The following is a 20,000-nucleotide window of genomic DNA, read 5'->3' on the forward strand; positions in this document are numbered from 1 at the left end:
TCATCGTAGTTCTGTCTGTAATGAATGATATATAGCTACAATTTGAAAATGGAAGTCAGAAGATTAGGATATGAGTAGAAAATGCATAAAGTATAGCAAAGTAAAGCCGATGTAGAGCATGGAGCAGATAATTGTACTTAAAGTGCATTATAGTGCATTGACTTATCAGATGGCCCTGTGGCGCAACGGTAGCGCGTCTGACTCCAGATCAGAAGGTTGCGTGTTCAAATCACGTCAGGGTCACATCAAAGTTTTGCTGTGTTGCTTAAATTATGAAAAACATGTATGTGTAGATAGAGTAGTGTGTGGTGTCGCGTTGTCATCGTAGTTCTGTCTGTAATGAATGATATATAGCTACAATTTGAAAATGGAAGTCAGAAGATTAGGATATGAGTAGAAAATGCATAAAGTATAGCAAAGTAAAGCCGATGTAGAGCATGGAGCAGATAATTGTACTTAAAGTGCATTATAGTGCATTGGCTTATCAGATGGCCCTGTGGCGCAACGGTAGCGCGTCTGACTCCAGATCAGAAGGTTGCGTGTTCAAATCACGTCATGGTCACATCAAAGTTTTGCTGTGTTGCTTAAATTATGAAAAACATGTATGTGTAGAAAGAGTAGTGTGTGGTGTCGCGTTGTCATCGTAGTTCTGTCTGTAATGAATGATATATAGCTACAATTTGAAAATGGAAGTCAGAAGATTAGGATATGAGTAGAAAATGCATAAAGTATAGCAAAGTAAAGCCGATGTAGAGCATGGAGCAGATAATTGTACTTAAAGTGCATTATAGTGCATTGGATTATCAGATGGCCCTGTGGCGCAACGGTAGCGCGTCTGACTCCAGATCAGAAGGTTGCGTGTTCAAATCACGTCGGGGTCACGTTCAAGTTTTGCTATTTTGAGCAGTAAATGAAAATTGTATTTAAGAAGAGGCGTGTGTTTACAGGTTGTCATCGTATTTCTCTTTGTATTTAATGATATCTTATTACAATTGGAAAGTCGATGTAAGAATAGGAAGACATGAGAGAAAAGCAGAAAAATGTTGTGTTATAAATGAAGCTGATGTAGAGCATGGAGACGATGTTTGTACATAAAGTACATTACTGTGCAGTACTTCAAGAGACGGCCCTGTGGCGCAACGGTAGTGCGTCTGACTCCAGATCAGAAGGTTGCGTGTTCAAATCACATCGGGGTCACATCAAAGTTTTGCTGTTTTGCTTAAATTATGAAAAACATGTATGTGTAGAAAGAGTAGTGTGTGGTGTCGCGTTGTCATCGTAGTTCTGTCTGTAATGAATGATATATAGCTACAATTTGAAAATGGAAGTCAGAAGATTAGGATATGAGTAGAAAATGGATAAAGTATAGCAAAGTAAAGCCGATGTAGAGCATGGAGCAGGTATTTGTACTTAAAGTGCATTTTAGGGCATTGGCTTATCAGATGGCTCTGTGGCGCAACGGTAGCGCGTCTGACTCCAGATCAGAAGGTTGCGTGTTCAAATCACGTCGGGGTCACGTTCAAGTTTTGCTATTTTGAGCAGTAAATGAAAATTGTATTTAAGAAGAGGCGTGTGTTTACAGGTTGTCATCGTATTTCTCTCTGTATTTAATGATATCTTATTACAATTGGAAAGTCGATGTAAGAATAGGAAGACATGAGAGAAAAGCAGAAAAATGTTGTGTTATAAATGAAGCTGATGTAGAGCATGGAGACGATGTTTGTACATAAAGTACATTACTGTGCAGTACTTCAAGAGACGGCCCTGTGGCGCAACGGTAGTGCGTCTGACTCCAGATCAGAAGGTTGCGTGTTCAAATCACATCGGGGTCACATCAAAGTTTTGCTGTTTTGCTTAAATTATGAGAAACATGTATGTGTAGAAAGAGTAGTGTGTGGTGTCGCGTTGTCATCGTAGTTCTGTCTGTAATGAATGATATATAGCTACAATTTGAAAATGGAAGTCAGAAGATTAGGATATGAGTAGAAAATGCATAAAGTATAGCAAAGTAAAGCCGATGTAGAGCATGGAGCAGATAATTGTACTTAAAGTGCATTATAGTGCATTGGCTTATCAGATGGCCCTGTGGCGCAACGGTAGCGCGTCTGACTCCAGATCAGAAGGTTGCGTGTTCAAATCACGTCGGGGTCACATCAAAGTTTTGCTGTTTTGCTTAAATTATGAAAAGCATGTATGTGTAGAAAGTGTAGTGTGTGGTGTCTCGTTGTCATCGTAGTTCTGTCTGTAATGAATGATATATAGCTACAATTTGAAAATGGAAGTCAGAAGATTAGGATATGAGTAGAAAATGCATAAAGTATAGCAAAGTAAAGCCGATGTAGAGCATGGAGCAGATAATTGTACTTAAAGTGCATTATAGTGCATTGGCTTATCAGATGGCCCTGTGGCGCAACGGTAGCGCGTCTGACTCCAGATCAGAAGGTTGCGTGTTCAAATCACGTCGGGGTCACATCAAAGTTTTGCTGTTTTGCTTAAATTATGAAAAGCATGTATGTGTAGAAAGTGTAGTGTGTGGTGTCTCGTTGTCATCGTAGTTCTGTCTGTAATGAATGATATATAGCTACAATTTGAAAATGGAAGTCAGAAGATTAGGATATGAGTAGAAAATGCATAAAGTATAGCAAAGTAAAGCCGATGTAGAGCATGGAGCAGATAATTGTACTTAAAGTGCATTATAGTGCATTGGCTTATCAGATGGCCCTGTGGCGCAACGGTAGCGCGTCTGACTCCAGATCAGAAGGTTGCGTGTTCAAATCACGTCGGGGTCACATCAAAGTTTTGCTGTTTTGCTTAAATTATGAACAACATGTATGTGTAGAAAGAGTAGTGTGTGGTGTCGCGTTGTCATCGTAGTTCTGTCTGTAATGAATGATATATAGCTACAATTTGAAAATGGAAGTCAGAAGATTAGGATATGAGTAGAAAATGCATAAAGTATAGCAAAGTAAAGCCGATGTAGAGCATGGAGCAGATAATTGTACTTAAAGTGCATTATAGTGCATTGGCTTATCAGATGGCCCTGTGGCGCAACGGTAGCGCGTCTGACTCCAGATCAGAAGGTTGCGTGTTCAAATCACGTCGGGGTCACATCAAAGTTTTGCTGTTTTGCTTAAATTATGAACAACATGTATGTGTAGAAAGAGTAGTGTGTGGTGTCGCGTTGTCATCGTAGTTCTGTCTGTAATGAATGATATATAGCTACAATTTGAAAATGGAAGTCAGAAGATTAGGATATGAGTAGAAAATGCATAAAGTATAGCAAAGTAAAGCCGATGTAGAGCATGGAGCAGATAATTGTACTTAAAGTGCATTATAGTGCATTGGCTTATCAGATGGCCCTGTGGCGCAACGGTAGCGCGTCTGACTCCAGATCAGAAGGTTGCGTGTTCAAATCACGTCGGGGTCACATCAAAGTTTTGCTGTTTTGCTTAAATTATGAAAAGCATGTATGTGTAGAAAGTGTAGTGTGTGGTGTCTCGTTGTCATCGTAGTTCTGTCTGTAATGAATGATATATAGCTACAATTTGAAAATGGAAGTCAGAAGATTAGGATATGAGTAGAAAATGCATAAAGTATAGCAAAGTAAAGCCGATGTAGAGCATGGAGCAGATAATTGTACTTAAAGTGCATTATAGTGCATTGGCTTATCAGATGGCCCTGTGGCGCAACGGTAGCGCGTCTGACTCCAGATCAGAAGGTTGCGTGTTCAAATCACGTCGGGGTCACATCAAAGTTTTGCTGTTTTGCTTAAATTATGAAAAGCATGTATGTGTAGAAAGTGTAGTGTGTGGTGTCTCGTTGTCATCGTAGTTCTGTCTGTAATGAATGATATATAGCTACAATTTGAAAATGGAAGTCAGAAGATTAGGATATGAGTAGAAAATGCATAAAGTATAGCAAAGTAAAGCCGATGTAGAGCATGGAGCAGATAATTGTACTTAAAGTGCATTATAGTGCATTGGCTTATCAGATGGCCCTGTGGCGCAACGGTAGCGCGTCTGACTCCAGATCAGAAGGTTGCGTGTTCAAATCACGTCGGGGTCACATCAAAGTTTTGCTGTTTTGCTTAAATTATGAACAACATGTATGTGTAGAAAGAGTAGTGTGTGGTGTCGCGTTGTCATCGTAGTTCTGTCTGTAATGAATGATATATAGCTACAATTTGAAAATGGAAGTCAGAAGATTAGGATATGAGTAGAAAATGCATAAAGTATAGCAAAGTAAAGCCGATGTAGAGCATGGAGCAGATAATTGTACTTAAAGTGCATTATAGTGCATTGGCTTATCAGATGGCCCTGTGGCGCAACGGTAGCGCGTCTGACTCCAGATCAGAAGGTTGCATGTTCAAATCACGTCGGGGTCACGTTCAAGTTTTGCTATTTTGAGCAGTAAATGAAAATTGTATTTAAGAAGAGGCGTGTGTTTACAGGTTGTCATCGTATTTCTCTTTGTATTTAATGATATCTTATTACAATTGGAAAGTCGATGTAAGAATAGGAAGACATGAGAGAAAAGCAGAAAAATGTTGTGTTATAAATGAAGCTGATGTAGAGCATGGAGACGATGTTTGTACATAAAGTACATTACTGTGCAGTACTTCAAGAGACGGCCCTGTGGCGCAACGGTAGTGCGTCTGACTCCAGATCAGAAGGTTGCGTGTTCAAATCACATCGGGGTCACATCAAAGTTTTGCTGTTTTGCTTAAATTATGAAAAACATGTATGTGTAGAAAGAGTAGTGTGTGGTGTCGCGTTGTCATCGTAGTTCTGTCTGTAATGAATGATATATAGCTACAATTTGAAAATGGAAGTCAGAAGATTAGGATATGAGTAGAAAATGGATAAAGTATAGCAAAGTAAAGCCGATGTAGAGCATGGAGCAGGTATTTGTACTTAAAGTGCATTTTAGGGCATTGGCTTATCAGATGGCTCTGTGGCGCAACGGTAGCGCGTCTGACTCCAGATCAGAAGGTTGCGTGTTCAAATCACGTCGGGGTCACGTTCAAGTTTTGCTATTTTGAGCAGTAAATGAAAATTGTATTTAAGAAGAGGCGTGTGTTTACAGGTTGTCATCGTATTTCTCTCTGTATTTAATGATATCTTATTACAATTGGAAAGTCGATGTAAGAATAGGAAGACATGAGAGAAAAGCAGAAAAATGTTGTGTTATAAATGAAGCTGATGTAGAGCATGGAGACGATGTTTGTACATAAAGTACATTACTGTGCACTACTTCAAGAGACGGCCCTGTGGCGCAACGGTAGTGCGTCTGACTCCAGATCAGAAGGTTGCGTGTTCAAATCACATCGGGGTCACATCAAAGTTTTGCTGTTTTGCTTAAATTATGAGAAACATGTATGTGTAGAAAGAGTAGTGTGTGGTGTCGCGTTGTCATCGTAGTTCTGTCTGTAATGAATGATATATAGCTACAATTTGAAAATGGAAGTCAGAAGATTAGGATATGAGTAGAAAATGCATAAAGTATAGCAAAGTAAAGCCGATGTAGAGCATGGAGCAGATAATTGTACTTAAAGTGCATTATAGTGCATTGGCTTATCAGATGGCCCTGTGGCGCAACGGTAGCGCGTCTGACTCCAGATCAGAAGGTTGCGTGTTCAAATCACGTCGGGGTCACATCAAAGTTTTGCTGTTTTGCTTAAATTATGAAAAACATGTATGTGTAGAAAGAGTAGTGTGTGGTGTCGCGTTGTCATCGTAGTTCTGTCTGTAATGAATGATATATAGCTACAATTTGAAAATGGAAGTCAGAAGATTAGGATATGAGTAGAAAATGCATAAAGTATAGCAAAGTAAAGCCGATGTAGAGCATGGAGCAGATAATTGTACTTAAAGTGCATTATAGTGCATTGGCTTATCAGATGGCCCTGTGGCGCAACGGTAGCGCGTCTGACTCCACATCAGAAGGTTGCGTGTTCAAATCACGTCGGGGTCACGTTCAAGTTTTGCTATTTTGAGCAGTAAATGAAAATTGTATTTAAGAAGAGGCGTGTGTTTACAGGTTGTCATCGTATTTCTCTCTGTATTTAATGATATCTTATTACAATTGGAAAGTCGATGTAAGAATAGGAAGACATGAGAGAAAAGCAGAAAAATGTTGTGTTATAAATGAAGCTGATGTAGAGCATGGAGACGATGTTTGTACATAAAGTACATTACTGTGCAGTACCTCAAGAGACGGCCCTGTGGCGCAACGGTAGCGCGTCTGACTCCAGATCAGAAGGTTGCGTGTTCAAATCACGTCGGGGTAACATCAAAGTTTTGCTGTTTTGCTTAAATTATGAAAAACATGTATGTGTAGAAAGAGTAGTGTGTGGTGTCGCGTTGTCATCGTAGTTCTGTCTGTAATGAATGATATATAGCTACAATTTGAAAATGGAAGTCAGAAGATTAGGATATGAGTAGAAAATGCATAAAGTATAGCAAAGTAAAGCCGATGTAGAGCATGGAGCAGATAATTGTACTTAAAGTGCATTATAGTGCATTGGCTTATCAGATGGCCCTGTGGCGCAACGGTAGTGCGTCTGACTCCAGATCAGAAGGTTGTGTGTTCAAATCACGTCGGGGTCACATCAAAGTTTTGCTGTTTTGCTTAAATTATGAAAAACATGTATGTGTAGAAAGAGTAGTGTGTGGTGTCGCGTTGTCATCGTAGTTCTGTCTGTAATGAATGATATATAGCTACAATTTGAAAATGGAAGTCAGAAGATTAGGATATGAGTAGAAAATGCATAAAGTATAGCAAAGTAAAGCCGATGTAGAGCATGGAGCAGATAATTGTACTTAAAGTGCATTATAGTGCATTGGCTTATCAGATGGCCCTGTGGCGCAACGGTAGCGCGTCTGACTCCACATCAGAAGGTTGCGTGTTCAAATCACGTCGGGGTCACGTTCAAGTTTTGCTATTTTGAGCAGTAAATGAAAATTGTATTTAAGAAGAGGCGTGTGTTTACAGGTTGTCATCGTATTTCTCTCTGTATTTAATGATATCTTATTACAATTGGAAAGTCGATGTAAGAATAGGAAGACATGAGAGAAAAGCAGAAAAATGTTGTGTTATAAATGAAGCTGATGGAGAGCATGGAGACGATGTTTGTACATAAAGTACATTACTGTGCAGTACCTCAAGAGACGGCCCTGTGGCGCAACGGTAGTGCGTCTGACTCCAGATCAGAAGGTTGCGTGTTCAAATCACGTCGGGGTCACATCAAAGTTTTGCTGTTTTGCTTAAATTATGAAAAACATGTATGTGTAGAAAGAGTAGTGTGTGGTGTCGCGTTGTCATCGTAGTTCTGTCTGTAATGAATGATATATAGCTACAATTTGAAAATGGAAGTCAGAAGATTAGGATATGAGTAGAAAATGCATAAAGTATAGCAAAGTAAAGCCGATGTAGAGCATGGAGCAGATAATTGTACTTAAAGTGCATTATAGTGCATTGGCTTATCAGATGGCCCTGTGGCGCAACGGTAGTGCGTCTGACTCCAGATCAGAAGGTTGTGTGTTCAAATCACGTCGGGGTCACATCAAAGTTTTGCTGTTTTGCTTAAATTATGAAAAGCATGTATGTGTAGAAAGAGTAGTGTGTGGTGTCGCGTTGTCATCGTAGTTCTGTCTGTAATGAATGATATATAGCTACAATTTGAAAATGGAAGTCAGAAGATTAGGATATGAGTAGAAAATGCATAAAGTATAGCAAAGTAAAGCCGATGTAGAGCATGGAGCAGATAATTGTACTTAAAGTGCATTATAGTGCATTGGCTTATCAGATGGCCCTGTGGCGCAACCGTAGCGCGTCTGACTCCAGATCAGAAGGTTGCGTGTTCAAATCACGTCAGGGTCACATCAAAGTTTTGCTGTTTTGCTTAAATTATGAAAAACATGTATGTGTAGAAAGAGTAGTGTGTGGTGTCGCGTTGTCATCGTAGTTCTGTCTGTAATGAATGATATATAGCTACAATTTGAAAATGGAAGTCAGAAGATTAGGATATGAGTAGAAAATGCATAAAGTATAGCAAAGTAAAGCCGATGTAGAGCATGGAGCAGGTGTTTGTACTTAAAGTGCATTTTAGGGCATTGGCTTATCAGATGGCCCTGTGGCGCAACGGTAGCGCGTCTGACTCCAGATCAGAAGGTTGCGTGTTCAAATCACGTCGGGGTCACGTTCAAGTTTTGCTATTTTGAGCAGTAAATGAAAATTGTATTTAAGAAGAGGCGTGTGTTTACAGGTTGTCATCGTATTTCTCTCTGTATTTAATGATATCTTATTACAATTGGAAAGTCGATGTAAGAATAGGAAGACATGAGAGAAAAGCAGAAAAATGTTGTGTTATAAATGAAGCTGATGTAGAGCATGGAGACGATGTTTGTACATAAAGTACATTACTGTGCAGCACTTCAAGAGACGGCCCTGTGGCGCAACGGTAGTGCGTCTGACTCCAGATCAGAAGGTTGCGTGTTCAAATCACATCGGGGTCACATCAAAGTTTTGCTGTTTTGCTTAAATTTTATGAAAAACATGTATGTGTAGAAAGAGTAGTGTGTGGTGTCGCGTTGTCATCGTAGTTCTGTCTGTAATGAATGATATATAGCTACAATTTGAAAATGGAAGTCAGAAGATTAGGATATGAGTAGAAAATGCATAAAGTATAGCAAAGTAAAGCCGATGTAGAGCATGGAGCAGATAATTGTACTTAAAGTGCATTATAGTGCATTGGCTTATCAGATGGCCCTGTGGCGCAACGGTAGCGCGTCTGACTCCAGATCAGAAGGTTGCGTGTTCAAATCACGTCGGGGTCACATCAAAGTTTTGCTGTTTTGCTTAAATTATGAAAAACATGTATGTGTAGAAAGAGTAGTGTGTGGTGTCGCGTTGTCATCGTAGTTCTGTCTGTAATGAATGATATATAGCTACAATTTGAAAATGGAAGTCAGAAGATTAGGATATGAGTAGAAAATGCATAAAGTATAGCAAAGTAAAGCCGATGTAGAGCATGGAGCAGATAATTGTACTTAAAGTGCATTATAGTGCATTGGCTTATCAGATGGCCCTGTGGCGCAACGGTAGCGCGTCTGACTCCAGATCAGAAGGTTGCGTGTTCAAATCACGTCGGGGTCACATCAAAGTTTTGCTGTTTTGCTTAAATTATGAAAAACATGTATGTGTAGAAAGAGTAGTGTGTGGTGTCGCGTTGTCATCGTAGTTCTGTCTGTAATGAATGATATATAGCTACAATTTGAAAATGGAAGTCAGAAGATTAGGATATGAGTAGAAAATGGATAAAGTATAGCAAAGTAAAGCCGATGTAGAGCATGGAGCAGATAATTGTACTTAAAGTGCATTATAGTGCATTGGCTTATCAGATGGCCCTGTGGCGCAACGGTAGCGCGTCTGACTCCAGATCAGAAGGTTGCGTGTTCAAATCACGTCGGGGTCACGTTCAAGTTTTGCTATTTTGAGCAGTAAATGAAAATTGTATTTAAGAAGAGGCGTGTGTTTACAGGTTGTCATCGTATTTCTCTCTGTATTTAATGATATCTTATTACAATTGGAAAGTCGATGTAAGAATAGGAAGACATGAGAGAAAAGCAGAAAAATGTTGCGTTATAAATGAAGCTGATGTAGAGCATGGAGACGATGTTTGTACATAAAGTACATTACTGTGCAGTACTTCAAGAGACGGCCCTGTGGCGCAACGGTAGTGCGTCTGACTCCAGATCAGAAGGTTGCGTGTTCAAATCACATCGGGGTCACATCAAAGTTTTGCTGTTTTGCTTAAATTATGAAAAACATGTATGTGTAGAAAGAGTAGTGTGTGGTGTCGCGTTGTCATCGTAGTTCTGTCTGTAATGAATGATATATAGCTACAATTTGAAAATGGAAGTCAGAAGATTAGGATATGAGTAGAAAATGCATAAAGTATAGCAAAGTAAAGCCGATGTAGAGCATGGAGCAGATAATTGTACTTAAAGTGCATTATAGTGCATTGGCTTATCAGATGGCCCTGTGGCGCAACGGTAGCGCGTCTGACTCCAGATCAGAAGGTTGCGTGTTCAAATCACGTCGGGGTCACATCAAAGTTTTGCTGTTTTGCTTAAATTATGAAAAACATGTATGTGTAGAAAGAGTAGTGTGTGGTGTCGCGTTGTCATCGTAGTTCTGTCTGTAATGAATGATATATAGCTACAATTTGAAAATGGAAGTCAGAAGATTAGGATATGAGTAGAAAATGCATAAAGTATAGCAAAGTAAAGCCGATGTAGAGCATGGAGCAGATAATTGTACTTAAAGTGCATTATAGTGCATTGGCTTATCAGATGGCCCTGTGGCGCAACGGTAGCGCGTCTGACTCCAGATCAGAAGGTTGCGTGTTCAAATCACGTCGGGGTCACGTTCAAGTTTTGCTATTTTGAGCAGTAAATGAAAATTGTATTTAAGAAGAGGCGTGTGTTTACAGGTTGTCATCGTATTTCTCTCTGTATTTAATGATATGTTATTACAATTGGAAAGTCGATGTAAGAATAGGAAGACATGAGAGAAAAGCAGAAAAATGTTGTGTTATAAATGAAGCTGATGTAGAGCATGGAGACGATGTTTGTACATAAAGTACATTACTGTGCAGTACTTCAAGAGACGGCCCTGTGGCGCAACGGTAGTGCGTCTGACTCCAGATCAGAAGGTTGCGTGTTCAAATCACATCGGGGTCACATCAAAGTTTTGCTGTTTTGCTTAAATTATGAGAAACATGTATGTGTAGAAAGAGTAGTGTGTGGTGTCGCGTTGTCATCGTAGTTCTGTCTGTAATGAATGATATATAGCTACAATTTGAAAATGGAAGTCAGAAGATTAGGATATGAGTAGAAAATGCATAAAGTATAGCAAAGTAAAGCCGATGTAGAGCATGGAGCAGATAATTGTACTTAAAGTGCATTATAGTGCATTGGCTTATCAGATGGCTCTGTGGCGCAACGGTAGCGCGTCTGACTCCAGATCAGAAGGTTGCGTGTTCAAATCACGTCGGGGTCACATCAAAGTTTTGCTGTTTTGCTTAAATTATGAAAAACATGTATGTGTAGAAAGTGTAGTGTGTGGTGTCGCGTTGTCATCGTAGTTCTGTCTGTAATGAATGATATATAGCTACAATTTGAAAATGGAAGTCAGAAGATTAGGATATGAGTAGAAAATGCATAAAGTATAGCAAAGTAAAGCCGATGTAGAGCATGGAGCAGATAATTGTACTTAAAGTGCATTATAGTGCATTGGCTTATCAGATGGCCCTGTGGCGCAACGGTAGCGCGTCTGACTCCAGATCAGAAGGTTGCGTGTTCAAATCACGTCGGGGTCACGTTCAAGTTTTGCTATTTTGAGCAGTAAATGAAAATTGTATTTAAGAAGAGGCGTGTGTTTACAGGTTGTCATCGTATTTCTCTCTGTATTTAATGATATCTTATTACAATTGGAAAGTCGATGTAAGAATAGGAAGACATGAGAGAAAAGCAGAAAAATGTTGTGTTATAAATGAAGCTGATGTAGAGCATGGAGACGATGTTTGTACATAAAGTACATTACTGTGCAGTACTTCAAGAGACGGCCCTGTGGCGCAACGGTAGTGCGTCTGACTCCAGATCAGAAGGTTGCGTGTTCAAATCACATCGGGGTCACATCAAAGTTTTGCTGTTTTGCTTAAATTATGAAAAACATGTATGTGTAGAAAGAGTAGTGTGTGGTGTCGCGTTGTCATCGTAGTTCTGTCTGTAATGAATGATATATAGCTACAATTTGAAAATGGAAGTCAGAAGATTAGGATATGAGTAGAAAATGGATAAAGTATAGCAAAGTAAAGCCGATGTAGAGCATGGAGCAGGTATTTGTACTTAAAGTGCATTTTAGGGCATTGGCTTATCAGATGGCTCTGTGGCGCAACGGTAGCGCGTCTGACTCCAGATCAGAAGGTTGCGTGTTCAAATCACGTCGGGGTCACGTTCAAGTTTTGCTATTTTGAGCAGTAAATGAAAATTGTATTTAAGAAGAGGCGTGTGTTTACAGGTTGTCATCGTATTTCTCTCTGTATTTAATGATATCTTATTACAATTGGAAAGTCGATGTAAGAATAGGAAGACATGAGAGAAAAGCAGAAAAATGTTGTGTTATAAATGAAGCTGATGTAGAGCATGGAGACGATGTTTGTACATAAAGTACATTACTGTGCAGTACTTCAAGAGACGGCCCTGTGGCGCAACGGTAGTGCGTCTGACTCCAGATCAGAAGGTTGCGTGTTCAAATCACATCGGGGTCACATCAAAGTTTTGCTGTTTTGCTTAAATTATGAGAAACATGTATGTGTAGAAAGAGTAGTGTGTGGTGTCGCGTTGTCATCGTAGTTCTGTCTGTAATGAATGATATATAGCTACAATTTGAAAATGGAAGTCAGAAGATTAGGATATGAGTAGAAAATGCATAAAGTATAGCAAAGTAAAGCCGATGTAGAGCATGGAGCAGATAATTGTACTTAAAGTGCATTATAGTGCATTGGCTTATCAGATGGCCCTGTGGCGCAACGGTAGCGCGTCTGACTCCAGATCAGAAGGTTGCGTGTTCAAATCACGTCGGGGTCACGTTCAAGTTTTGCTATTTTGAGCAGTAAATGAAAATTGTATTTAAGAAGAGGCGTGTGTTTACAGGTTGTCATCGTATTTCTCTCTGTATTTAATGATATCTTATTACAATTGGAAAGTCGATGTAAGAATAGGAAGACATGAGAGAAAAGCAGAAAAATGTTGTGTTATAAATGAAGCTGATGTAGAGCATGGAGACGATGTTTGTACATAAAGTACATTACTGTGCAGTACTTCAAGAGACGGCCCTGTGGCGCAACGGTAGTGCGTCTGACTCCAGATCAGAAGGTTGCGTGTTCAAATCACATCGGGGTCACATCAAAGTTTTGCTGTTTTGCTTAAATTATGAAAAACATGTATGTGTAGAAAGAGTAGTGTGTGGTGTCGCGTTGTCATCGTAGTTCTGTCTGTAATGAATGATATATAGCTACAATTTGAAAATGGAAGTCAGAAGATTAGGATATGAGTAGAAAATGGATAAAGTATAGCAAAGTAAAGCCGATGTAGAGCATGGAGCAGGTATTTGTACTTAAAGTGCATTTTAGGGCATTGGCTTATCAGATGGCTCTGTGGCGCAACGGTAGCGCGTCTGACTCCAGATCAGAAGGTTGCGTGTTCAAATCACGTCGGGGTCACGTTCAAGTTTTGCTATTTTGAGCAGTAAATGAAAATTGTATTTAAGAAGAGGCGTGTGTTTACAGGTTGTCATCGTATTTCTCTCTGTATTTAATGATATCTTATTACAATTGGAAAGTCGATGTAAGAATAGGAAGACATGAGAGAAAAGCAGAAAAATGTTGTGTTATAAATGAAGCTGATGTAGAGCATGGAGACGATGTTTGTACATAAAGTACATTACTGTGCAGTACTTCAAGAGACGGCCCTGTGGCGCAACGGTAGTGCGTCTGACTCCAGATCAGAAGGTTGCGTGTTCAAATCACATCGGGGTCACATCAAAGTTTTGCTGTTTTGCTTAAATTATGAGAAACATGTATGTGTAGAAAGAGTAGTGTGTGGTGTCGCGTTGTCATCGTAGTTCTGTCTGTAATGAATGATATATAGCTACAATTTGAAAATGGAAGTCAGAAGATTAGGATATGAGTAGAAAATGCATAAAGTATAGCAAAGTAAAGCCGATGTAGAGCATGGAGCAGATAATTGTACTTAAAGTGCATTATAGTGCATTGGCTTATCAGATGGCCCTGTGGCGCAACGGTAGCGCGTCTGACTCCAGATCAGAAGGTTGCGTGTTCAAATCACGTCGGCGTCACATCAAAGTTTTGCTGTTTTGCTTAAATTATGAAAAACATGTATGTGTAGAAAGAGTAGTGTGTGGTGTCGCGTTGTCATCGTAGTTCTGTCTGTAATGAATGATATATAGCTACAATTTGAAAATGGAAGTCAGAAGATTAGGATATGAGTAGAAAATGCATAAAGTATAGCAAAGTAAAGCCGATGTAGAGCATGGAGCAGATAATTGTACTTAAAGTGCATTATAGTGCATTGGCTTATCAGATGGCCCTGTGGCGCAACGGTAGCGCGTCTGACTCCAGATCAGAAGGTTGCGTGTTCAAATCACGTCGGGGTCACATCAAAGTTTTGCTATTTTGAGCAGTAAATGAAAATTGTATTTAAGAAGAGGCGTGTGTTTACAGGTTGTCATCGTATTTCTCTCTGTATTTAATGATATGTTATTACAATTGGAAAGTCGATGAAAGAATAGGAAGACATGAGAGAAAAGCAGAAAAATGTTGTGTTATAAATGAAGCTGATGTAGAGCATGGTGACGATGTTTGTACATAAAGTACATTACTGTGCAGTACTTCAAGAGACGGCCCTGTGGCGCAACGGTAGTGCGTCTGACTCCAGATCAGAAGGTTGCGTGTTCAAATCACATCGGGGTCACATCAAAGTTTTGCTGTTTTGCTTAAATTATGAGAAACATGTATGTGTAGAAAGAGTAGTGTGTGGTGTCGCCTTGTCATCGTAGTTCTGTCTGTAATGAATGATATATAGCTACAATTTGAAAATGGAAGTCAGAAGATTAGGATATGAGTAGAAAATGCATAAAGTATAGCAAAGTAAAGCCGATGTAGAGCATGGAGCAGATAATTGTACTTAAAGTGCATTATAGTGCATTGGCTTATCAGATGGCCCTGTGGCGCAACGGTAGCGCGTCTGACTCCAGATCAGAAGGTTGCGTGTTCAAATCACGTCGGGGTAACATCAAAGTTTTGCTGTTTTGCTTAAATTATGAAAAACATGTATGTGTAGAAAGAGTAGTGTGTGGTGTCGCGTTGTCATCGTAGTTCTGTCTGTAATGAATGATATATAGCTACAATTTGAAAACGGAAGTCAGAAGATTAGGATATGAGTAGAAAATGGATAAAGTATAGCAAAGTAAAGCCGATGTAGAGCATGGAGCAGGTATTTGTACTTAAAGTGCATTTTAGGGCATTGGCTTATCAGATGGCTCTGTGGCGCAACGGTAGCGCGTCTGACTCCAGATCAGAAGGTTGCGTGTTCAAATCACGTCGGGGTCACGTTCAAGTTTTGCTATTTTGAGCAGTAAATGAAAATTGTATTTAAGAAGAGGCGTGTGTTTACAGGTTGTCATCGTATTTCTCTCTGTATTTAATGATATCTTATTACAATTGGAAAGTCGATGTAAGAATAGGAAGACATGAGAGAAAAGCAGAAAAATGTTGTGTTATAAATGAAGCTGATGTAGAGCATGGAGACGATGTTTGTACATAAAGTACATTACTGTGCAGTACTTCAAGAGACGGCCCTGTGGCGCAACGGTAGTGCGTCTGACTCCAGATCAGAAGGTTGCGTGTTCAAATCACATCGGGGTCACATCAAAGTTTTGCTGTTTTGCTTAAATTATGAGAAACATGTATGTGTAGAAAGAGTAGTGTGTGGTGTCGCGTTGTCATCGTAGTTCTGTCTGTAATGAATGATATATAGCTACAATTTGAAAATGGAAGTCAGAAGATTAGGATATGAGTAGAAAATGCATAAAGTATAGCAAAGTAAAGCCGATGTAGAGCATGGAGCAGATAATTGTACTTAAAGTGCATTATAGTGCATTGGCTTATCAGATGGCCCTGTGGCGCAACGGTAGCGCGTCTGACTCCAGATCAGAAGGTTGCGTGTTCAAATCACGTCGGGGTCACATCAAAGTTTTGCTGTTTTGCTTAAATTATGAAAAACATGTATGTGTAGAAAGAGTAGTGTGTGGTGTCGCGTTGTCATCGTAGTTCTGTCTGTAATGAATGATATATAGCTACAATTTGAAAATGGAAGTCAGAAGATTAGGATATGAGTAGAAAATGCATAAAGTATAGCAAAGTAAAGCCGATGTAGAGCATGGAGCAGATAATTGTACTTAAAGTGCATTATAGTGCATTGGCTTATCAGATGGCCCTGTGGCGCAACGGTAGCGCGTCTGACTCCAGATCAGAAGGTTGCGTGTTCAAATCACGTCGGGGTCACATCAAAGTTTTGCTATTTTGAGCAGTAAATGAAAATTGTATTTAAGAAGAGGCGTGTGTTTACAGGTTGTCATCGTATTTCTCTCTGTATTTAATGATATCTTATTACAATTGGAAAGTCGATGTAAGAATAGGAAGACATGAGAGAAAGCAGAAAAATGTTGTGTTATAAATGAAGCTGATGTAGAGCATGGAGACGATGTTTGTACATAAAGTACATTACTGTGCAGTACTTCAAGAGACGGCCCTGTGGCGCAACGGTAGTGCGTCTGACTCCAGATCAGAAGGTTGCGTGTTCAAATCACATCGGGGTCACATCAAAGTTTTGCTGTTTTGCTTAAATTATGAGAAACATGTATGTGTAGAAAGAGTAGTGTGTGGTGTCGCGTTGTCATCGTAGTTCTGTCTGTAATGAATGATATATAGCTACAATTTGAAAATGGAAGTCAGAAGATTAGGATATGAGTAGAAAATGCATAAAGTATAGCAAAGTAAAGCCGATGTAGAGCATGGAGCAGATAATTGTACTTAAAGTGCATTATAGTGCATTGGCTTATCAGATGGCCCTGTGGCGCAACGGTAGCGCGTCTGACTCCAGATCAGAAGGTTGCGTGTTCAAATCACGTCGGGGTCACATCAAAGTTTTGCTGTTTTGCTTAAATTATGAAAAACATGTATGTGTAGAAAGAGTAGTGTGTGGTGTCGCGTTGTCATCGTAGTTCTGTCTGTAATGAATGATATATAGCTACAATTTGAAAATGGAAGTCAGAAGATTAGGATATGAGTAGAAAATGCATAAAGTATAGCAAAGTAAAGCCGATGTAGAGCATGGAGCAGATAATTGTACTTAAAGTGCATTATAGTGCATTGGCTTATCAGATGGCCCTGTGGCGCAACGGTAGCGCGTCTGACTCCAGATCAGAAGGTTGCGTGTTCAAATCACGTCGGGGTCACATCAAAGTTTTGCTATTTTGAGCAGTAAATGAAAATTGTATTTAAGAAGAGGCGTGTGTTTACAGGTTGTCATCGTATTTCTCTCTGTATTTAATGATATCTTATTACAATTGGAAAGTCGATGTAAGAATAGGAAGACATGAGAGAAAAGCAGAAAAATGTTGTGTTATAAATGAAGCTGATGTAGAGCATGGAGACGATGTTTGTACATAAAGTACATTACTGTGCAGTACTTCAAGAGACGGCCCTGTGGCGCAACGGTAGTGCGTCTGACTCCAGATCAGAAGGTTGCGTGTTCAAATCACATCGGGGTCACATCAAAGTTTTGCTGTTTTGCTTAAATTATGAGAAACATGTATGTGTAGAAAGAGTAGTGTGTGGTGTCGCCTTGTCATCGTAGTTCTGTCTGTAATGAATGATATATAGCTACAATTTGAAAATGGAAGTCAGAAGATTAGGATATGAGTAGAAAATGCATAAAGTATAGCAAAGTAAAGCCGATGTAGAGCATGGAGCAGATAATTGTACTTAAAGTGCATTATAGTGCATTGGCTTATCAGATGGCCCTGTGGCGCAACGGTAGCGCGTCTGACTCCAGATCAGAAGGTTGCGTGTTCAAATCACGTCGGGGTAACATCAAAGTTTTGCTGTTTTGCTTAAATTATGAAAAACATGTATGTGTAGAAAGAGTAGTGTGTGGTGTCGCGTTGTCATCGTAGTTCTGTCTGTAATGAATGATATATAGCTACAATTTGAAAATGGAAGTCAGAAGATTAGGATATGAGTAGAAAATGCATAAAGTATAGCAAAGTAAAGCCGATGTAGAGCATGGAGCAGATAATTGTACTTAAAGTGCATTATAGTGCATTGGCTTATCAGATGGCCCTGTGGCGCAACGGTAGCGCGTCTGACTCCAGATCAGAAGGTTGCGTGTTCAAATCACGTCGGGGTCACATCAAAGTTTTGCTATTTTGAGCAGTAAATGAAAATTGTATTTAAGAAGAGGCGTGTGTTTACAGGTTGTCATCGTATTTCTCTCTGTATTTAATGATATGTTATTACAATTGGAAAGTCGATGTAAGAATAGGAAGACATGAGAGAAAAGCAGAAAAATGTTGTGTTATAAATGAAGCTGATGTAGAGCATGGAGACGATGTTTGTACATAAAGTACATTACTGTGCAGTACTTCAAGAGACGGCCCTGTGGCGCAACGGTAGTGCGTCTGACTCCAGATCAGAAGGTTGCGTGTTCAAATCACATCGGGGTCACATCAAAGTTTTGCTGTTTTGCTTAAATTATGAGAAACATGTATGTGTAGAAAGAGTAGTGTGTGGTGTCGCCTTGTCATCGTAGTTCTGTCTGTAATGAATGATATATAGCTACAATTTGAAAATGGAAGTCAGAAGATTAGGATATGAGTAGAAAATGCATAAAGTATAGCAAAGTAAAGCCGATGTAGAGCATGGAGCAGATAATTGTACTTAAAGTGCATTATAGTGCATTGGCTTATCAGATGGCCCTGTGGCGCAACGGTAGTGCGTCTGACTCCAGATCAGAAGGTTGCGTGTTCAAATCACGTCGGGGTCACATCAAAGTTTTGCTGTTTTGCTTAAATTATGAAAAACATGTATGTGTAGAAAGAGTAGTGTGTGGTGTCGCGTTGTCATCGTAGTTCTGTCTGTAATGAATGATATATAGCTACAATTTGAAAATGGAAGTCAGAAGATTAGGATATGAGTAGAAAATGCATAAAGTATAGCAAAGTAAAGCCGATGTAGAGCATGGAGCAGATAATTGTACTTAAAGTGCATTATAGTGCATTGGCTTATCAGATGGCCCTGTGGCGCAACGGTAGCGCGTCTGACTCCAGATCAGAAGGTTGCGTGTTCAAATCACGTTGGGGTCACATCAAAGTTTTGCTGTTTTGCTTAAATTATGAAAAGCATGTATGTGTAGAAAGTGTAGTGTGTGGTGTCGCGTTGTCATCGTAGTTCTGTCTGTAATGAATGATATATAGCTACAATTTGAAAATGGAAGTCAGAAGATTAGGATATGAGTAGAAAATGCATAAAGTATAGCAAAGTAAAGCCGATGTAGAGCATGGAGCAGATAATTGTACTTAAAGTGCATTATAGTGCATTGACTTATCAGATGGCCCTGTGGCGCAACGGTAGCGCGTCTGACTCCAGATCAGAAGGTTGCGTGTTCAAATCACGTCAGGGTCACATCAAAGTTTTGCTGTGTTGCTTAAATTATGAAAAACATGTATGTGTAGAAAGAGTAGTGTGTGGTGTCGCGTTGTCATCGTAGTTCTGTCTGTAATGAATGATATATAGCTACAATTTGAAAATGGAAGTCAGAAGATTAGGATATGAGTAGAAAATGCATAAAGTATAGCAAAGTAAAGCCGATGTAGAGCATGGAGCAGATAATTGTACTTAAAGTGCATTATAGTGCATTGGCTTATCAGATGGCCCTGTGGCGCAACGGTAGCGCGTCTGACTCCAGATCAGAAGGTTGCGTGTTCAAATCACGTCGGGGTCACGTTCAAGTTTTGCTATTTTGAGCAGTAAATGAAAATTGTATTTAAGAAGAGGCGTGTGTTTACAGGTTGTCATCGTATTTCTCTCTGTATTTAATGATATCTTATTACAATTGGAAAGTCGATGTAAGAGTAGGAAGACATGAGAGAAAAGCAGAAAAATGTTGTGTTATAAATGAAGCTGATGGAGAGCATGGAGACGATGTTTGTACATAAAGTACATTACTGTGCAGTAGTTCAAGAGACGGCCCTGTGGCGCAACGGTAGTGCGTCTGACTCCAGATCAGAAGGTTGCGTGTTCAAATCACATCGGGGTCACATCAAAGTTTTGCTGTTTTGCTTAAATTATGAAA

General features: G+C 39.6%; 26 non-coding genes across 26 annotated transcripts; all 26 read left to right on the plus strand.

The window, feature by feature from the left end:
- The first annotated feature begins 171 nt into the window (after positions 1 to 171).
- Trnaw-cca (transfer RNA tryptophan (anticodon CCA)) lies at positions 172 to 243 on the plus strand. Its single transcript has one exon. It is a non-coding gene; the product is annotated as a tRNA-Trp (tRNA).
- A 566-nt stretch (positions 244 to 809) lies between these two features.
- Trnaw-cca (transfer RNA tryptophan (anticodon CCA)) lies at positions 810 to 881 on the plus strand. Its single transcript has one exon. It is a non-coding gene; the product is annotated as a tRNA-Trp (tRNA).
- Positions 882 to 2,079: 1,198 nt separating this feature from the next.
- On the plus strand, positions 2,080 to 2,151 carry Trnaw-cca (transfer RNA tryptophan (anticodon CCA)). Its single transcript has one exon. It is a non-coding gene; the product is annotated as a tRNA-Trp (tRNA).
- A 247-nt stretch (positions 2,152 to 2,398) lies between these two features.
- Trnaw-cca (transfer RNA tryptophan (anticodon CCA)) lies at positions 2,399 to 2,470 on the plus strand. The gene has a single exon. It is a non-coding gene; the product is annotated as a tRNA-Trp (tRNA).
- A 247-nt stretch (positions 2,471 to 2,717) lies between these two features.
- Positions 2,718 to 2,789, plus strand: Trnaw-cca (transfer RNA tryptophan (anticodon CCA)). Its single transcript has one exon. It is a non-coding gene; the product is annotated as a tRNA-Trp (tRNA).
- Positions 2,790 to 3,036: 247 nt separating this feature from the next.
- Positions 3,037 to 3,108, plus strand: Trnaw-cca (transfer RNA tryptophan (anticodon CCA)). The gene has a single exon. It is a non-coding gene; the product is annotated as a tRNA-Trp (tRNA).
- A 247-nt stretch (positions 3,109 to 3,355) lies between these two features.
- On the plus strand, positions 3,356 to 3,427 carry Trnaw-cca (transfer RNA tryptophan (anticodon CCA)). The gene has a single exon. It is a non-coding gene; the product is annotated as a tRNA-Trp (tRNA).
- A 247-nt stretch (positions 3,428 to 3,674) lies between these two features.
- Trnaw-cca (transfer RNA tryptophan (anticodon CCA)) lies at positions 3,675 to 3,746 on the plus strand. Its single transcript has one exon. It is a non-coding gene; the product is annotated as a tRNA-Trp (tRNA).
- A 247-nt stretch (positions 3,747 to 3,993) lies between these two features.
- On the plus strand, positions 3,994 to 4,065 carry Trnaw-cca (transfer RNA tryptophan (anticodon CCA)). The gene has a single exon. It is a non-coding gene; the product is annotated as a tRNA-Trp (tRNA).
- Positions 4,066 to 5,582: 1,517 nt separating this feature from the next.
- On the plus strand, positions 5,583 to 5,654 carry Trnaw-cca (transfer RNA tryptophan (anticodon CCA)). Its single transcript has one exon. It is a non-coding gene; the product is annotated as a tRNA-Trp (tRNA).
- A 2,474-nt stretch (positions 5,655 to 8,128) lies between these two features.
- Positions 8,129 to 8,200, plus strand: Trnaw-cca (transfer RNA tryptophan (anticodon CCA)). Its single transcript has one exon. It is a non-coding gene; the product is annotated as a tRNA-Trp (tRNA).
- A 565-nt stretch (positions 8,201 to 8,765) lies between these two features.
- Trnaw-cca (transfer RNA tryptophan (anticodon CCA)) lies at positions 8,766 to 8,837 on the plus strand. The gene has a single exon. It is a non-coding gene; the product is annotated as a tRNA-Trp (tRNA).
- Positions 8,838 to 9,084: 247 nt separating this feature from the next.
- Trnaw-cca (transfer RNA tryptophan (anticodon CCA)) lies at positions 9,085 to 9,156 on the plus strand. The gene has a single exon. It is a non-coding gene; the product is annotated as a tRNA-Trp (tRNA).
- Positions 9,157 to 9,403: 247 nt separating this feature from the next.
- Positions 9,404 to 9,475, plus strand: Trnaw-cca (transfer RNA tryptophan (anticodon CCA)). The gene has a single exon. It is a non-coding gene; the product is annotated as a tRNA-Trp (tRNA).
- A 563-nt stretch (positions 9,476 to 10,038) lies between these two features.
- Positions 10,039 to 10,110, plus strand: Trnaw-cca (transfer RNA tryptophan (anticodon CCA)). The gene has a single exon. It is a non-coding gene; the product is annotated as a tRNA-Trp (tRNA).
- A 247-nt stretch (positions 10,111 to 10,357) lies between these two features.
- On the plus strand, positions 10,358 to 10,429 carry Trnaw-cca (transfer RNA tryptophan (anticodon CCA)). The gene has a single exon. It is a non-coding gene; the product is annotated as a tRNA-Trp (tRNA).
- An 882-nt stretch (positions 10,430 to 11,311) lies between these two features.
- Trnaw-cca (transfer RNA tryptophan (anticodon CCA)) lies at positions 11,312 to 11,383 on the plus strand. Its single transcript has one exon. It is a non-coding gene; the product is annotated as a tRNA-Trp (tRNA).
- Positions 11,384 to 12,581: 1,198 nt separating this feature from the next.
- Trnaw-cca (transfer RNA tryptophan (anticodon CCA)) lies at positions 12,582 to 12,653 on the plus strand. Its single transcript has one exon. It is a non-coding gene; the product is annotated as a tRNA-Trp (tRNA).
- A 1,517-nt stretch (positions 12,654 to 14,170) lies between these two features.
- Trnaw-cca (transfer RNA tryptophan (anticodon CCA)) lies at positions 14,171 to 14,242 on the plus strand. The gene has a single exon. It is a non-coding gene; the product is annotated as a tRNA-Trp (tRNA).
- A 1,517-nt stretch (positions 14,243 to 15,759) lies between these two features.
- Trnaw-cca (transfer RNA tryptophan (anticodon CCA)) lies at positions 15,760 to 15,831 on the plus strand. The gene has a single exon. It is a non-coding gene; the product is annotated as a tRNA-Trp (tRNA).
- A 247-nt stretch (positions 15,832 to 16,078) lies between these two features.
- On the plus strand, positions 16,079 to 16,150 carry Trnaw-cca (transfer RNA tryptophan (anticodon CCA)). The gene has a single exon. It is a non-coding gene; the product is annotated as a tRNA-Trp (tRNA).
- Positions 16,151 to 16,712: 562 nt separating this feature from the next.
- Positions 16,713 to 16,784, plus strand: Trnaw-cca (transfer RNA tryptophan (anticodon CCA)). Its single transcript has one exon. It is a non-coding gene; the product is annotated as a tRNA-Trp (tRNA).
- A 247-nt stretch (positions 16,785 to 17,031) lies between these two features.
- Trnaw-cca (transfer RNA tryptophan (anticodon CCA)) lies at positions 17,032 to 17,103 on the plus strand. The gene has a single exon. It is a non-coding gene; the product is annotated as a tRNA-Trp (tRNA).
- Positions 17,104 to 17,985: 882 nt separating this feature from the next.
- On the plus strand, positions 17,986 to 18,057 carry Trnaw-cca (transfer RNA tryptophan (anticodon CCA)). Its single transcript has one exon. It is a non-coding gene; the product is annotated as a tRNA-Trp (tRNA).
- Positions 18,058 to 19,258: 1,201 nt separating this feature from the next.
- On the plus strand, positions 19,259 to 19,330 carry Trnaw-cca (transfer RNA tryptophan (anticodon CCA)). Its single transcript has one exon. It is a non-coding gene; the product is annotated as a tRNA-Trp (tRNA).
- Positions 19,331 to 19,577: 247 nt separating this feature from the next.
- Trnaw-cca (transfer RNA tryptophan (anticodon CCA)) lies at positions 19,578 to 19,649 on the plus strand. Its single transcript has one exon. It is a non-coding gene; the product is annotated as a tRNA-Trp (tRNA).
- Positions 19,650 to 20,000: the final 351 nt, after the last annotated feature.

This window comes from Haliotis asinina, chromosome 2 (genome assembly GCF_037392515.1).
Source record: "Haliotis asinina isolate JCU_RB_2024 chromosome 2, JCU_Hal_asi_v2, whole genome shotgun sequence".
NCBI lineage: Eukaryota > Metazoa > Mollusca > Gastropoda > Lepetellida > Haliotidae > Haliotis > Haliotis asinina.